Here is a 3,894-nt window from a genome sequence, read left to right on the forward strand (position 1 = left end):
CTTACTTTTGGGGGGGGGATCTTTCTTTATCCTAATGGGGAGGGGGGTGGTCCCACCATTACCACCACCACCACCACCAAATAGGGCCTCCACGAGTCCAACATATTGGACTCGAGTACTCGAGGCTCAAACTCGACCCGGACTCGAGTACCCGACACTTACACTAGATGATTATGTGATTAAGGAATAAAGTAAAATAGCATTATGCCCTCTTAATTCCAGCGCTGAATATGGATGCCAAATCATGCCATTGTATTGCATTTAGAAACCGGTTTATATGTTCGGTGTTGTGGCGGACGGACGGCCAGTTTAAAAAGAGACACTAGTGAATGAACATATAATTACTGTGTAACTTATATCGTTGATTATCTACTGCTGAAAATATTGTATTATAGTTGATCATTGTGAAGCCATTCCACCTTGCACGAGTACTCGTGTCCTGTGAACGGACTCTCGTCTTGATAGACTCGACCCGTGCCTGAGTACTCGAGTACTCGTGAAGACCCTACCACCAAAAGACACAGACACGCACGAACGCACGCACACACACATACACACACACGCACACACGTTTCTCCAACGTTTGTATTATTTTATGCATCAGGACATTTTAAAAACTCAAGCCAAGGGCAAATTTCTAACCCCCAGTAAAGAGTCATCCTATGCATAATGCTGTAAAATGGTTTTTGATGTTTTGTTAAAGTTTGGTCTTTTGGATACGTATGAATATGTATTGACATTTGTATGCTGATTCATTATTACATTTGCATGCCATATTTTGCTATTTTGGCATTCATTTGTGATAAGTAATTTGAAATGTATTGATTTCACACATATTTGCACAATTAACTCAAGAATATCAAAATAACAATGTACTGACACTGAATGTAAAATACTGTTTTCCCCAAATGTGACGTCACGTTTAAAATCATGGTCAAGATATTCTAATTTGTAAACATTTTGCCGGTAGGCCTAAATGCAATTATTGGGCTTGGGAATTTTTTAAGGATATAATATACAGCATTGTATATTATAACTATGACATTTGACCTGACCTGACTCTCTGACATGACTGACTACTGTTATAAAAAAAAAAAATGTTATGTTGTCATTACATGGTGTCAGAAGCACAGGCACTTGACACAGAATAAAATTCAAAATTTGTTGTATGTCAGTAAATTTGATATATTTCCGCAATATTTTGCTCATACTCTCTTCATGCATGACAAATTTATTGCCACTTAACGTGTATTTACATATACCAAAAATTTCGATCCCTACTATATAAGGTCTGTGTGTGTGTGTGTGTGTGTGTGTGTGTGTGTGTGTGTGTGTAAAAATAGTAATTTGTTGGGGTTTCTTTGTCAGTCAATTGCCGTAAAATGTGCTGGGATGTCAGTAATCAAATATTATTTTCCTTTTGTTTGAAACATGTTTGTTCCCAAAGCTATCGATTGCAATAATGAATCATTCGACCGTGTCATAAACATTTTAATTGACGATAGTAACTTGTCGACGGTGTTACGAAAGCACCCGATGATATCCGAACTTGTGGTCAGCAACTATTTAAAGCGACCTTGACAGAGAAAGAAATGATGTATTATTGATAGGACATTTGCATATCGGTGTCACGCCACACAGAAAGCAAATATTTACGTATGAATTATTGGTAACATATCTTGTGCATTATTGCATATACTGAATGGCGAACAGATACTGGCATATAATATAAACTCGAAAGTCCGCTTCCCATAAGATACAATTGTCTACCTGTTTCTATTATTTCAATAATGTTTGTAAACATTGTCCATTATAGAAAGTACTATTTTCTAAACGTATATGTATTATAAATAATAAAATGATCAGTTTCTGGAATTCCCAACGAACTTAAGAAGCTTGCAGTGTGTGTGTGTGTGTGTGTGTGTGTGTGTGTGTGTGTTTGTGTTAGCGTACACGTACACACGTGTGTATGGTTCGTGCGTAGGCCTACATGCATTTAATGAATCCACCCATACATCCGTTAAATGAATCCATTTATCTTATTAATGCTACCAATCTTTCTGCAAGTTTATTATTTATAAACGGACACCAGTAAATCACTGTGGCCGGATTATGAGCCTACAGCAAAAATTAATATTATGGCACATATCCATGAATATGTTTCACGAATTAATGGCCACCATAGCAGATGGAGCACAGACAAAGATTGAGATGTGGAGGTAGCAAATGAAGAGAAAGCGGAATTGAAGACAAGATCACGCATGCATGTATACACACACACACCTAGCTTTGATACAGGGACGGGGGTGGGGGGGGGGCAAATTCGAGTAAAGTTGATAGTTATTCGGGCAAAATGTGCTAATCTGAGACCTTTTGACAATTTATTTCCATCATTCTACCTGCAAAATTAGTTGTAATCCATGTTAAAATGCGTAGTGATTTGTTTGCAACCCTATATAGCTGTTTGGCAGTAATGTTAATAAAAAAAACTGTTATCCAGATTCGGGCATTTTCGTTTAATTCGGGCAAAAACCCAGCCTGCTCCCTTACGAGCCCGTACGTGTGTCCAGATGGGGGACGTAGCTGAGTGGTAAAGCTCGCTTGATGTGCGGTCGGTTTGGGATCGATCCCGGTCGGTGGACCCATTGGGCTATTTCTCATTCCAGCCAGTGCACCACGACTGGTATATCAAAGGCCGTGGATGGAAAATTGAAAATTGTAGCGGGTTTCCTTTCTAAGACTATATTTCAAAATTACCAAATGTTTAACATCCAATAGCCGATGATTAATATATCCGTGTGCTCTAGTGGTGTCGTTGAACAAAATATACTTTAACTTTAACACCACCGGCCGCTATTTGAAATGCCCGAAAACCCCAGTGTTTAACGAAGAAAGTATTCGCCACGTCATGTTTTGTTATCTGTGTGATAGGACAAGTAGGCTTTGGCCGTATTTGTAGGGGATGTGGTGAAAATGACATGGCAGGATGGTACCACCACAGGGGCGTAGGCTGGGGGTTGGTTCGGACGAAGCACCCCCCCCCCTCCCCCCTCTGCTGAAGCAAATGGTCCGCTTTCAGAACTAAAACATACAGGTTTATACATATGGAGTTTCTGGTGGTACAAAAACAAAATAGAAAAGGATCCGCTTGGTTCATATTCGAACCCACCAGGTCCAGATCACGCTACGCCCCTACTATGGCTCAACAACAACATGTCATACCGCGCCATCCACGAGATGCGTCGGACCATGCTGGGAGAGGATGAATACCACTACGTCCACTGGTATTACTTCATCAACAACTTTCCAGACTTGCCGAAGATCCTCTTCAACTCTCCAAGTCCACATCAGGAACGTCGTGGAGAAGCGCCAACCTTTCCAACAGCCTCTTGGCTTTCGTTTCAAAATATGGGGTTTTTTTTGTTGTTGTTTGAGGGGGTTTTTTTGGGAGGGGGGGTTGGGGGGGGGGGGTTTATAGTCCGAAGCACTCAACTTCAAATATGGTAACCCGTCAACATTTGCTGAACTCACCTGAATTTCTTTTGGTCGAGCAATCAGATTTTCTTTTTGACTTTAAATTTTATACAAGTTGAAATTACTTTTTTGTTTTAAGTTCTAGGCCTGATTTCTAACTTGGTATTCCCACTCCCGCCCACCTCAAATTCACAAATCAAAATCGGATTAGGACATATTGTAAAAAAAAAAAAAAAAAAAAAGGGTTCAATTTGAAAAATTAATGTCCTGCATACAGTCATTTTCACCACATGTATGCAATATTATTTTTGAACTCATGATCACATATTATTTAATTAGAAATTGTCAGTTTAATCAATTTAAAACCCTCGACATGAACTAAAACCAAATGATTGTTTTTCGATGTTAATATACGCACTG

Source organism: Gigantopelta aegis, chromosome 10, assembly GCF_016097555.1.
Source record: "Gigantopelta aegis isolate Gae_Host chromosome 10, Gae_host_genome, whole genome shotgun sequence".
NCBI lineage: Eukaryota > Metazoa > Mollusca > Gastropoda > Neomphalida > Peltospiridae > Gigantopelta > Gigantopelta aegis.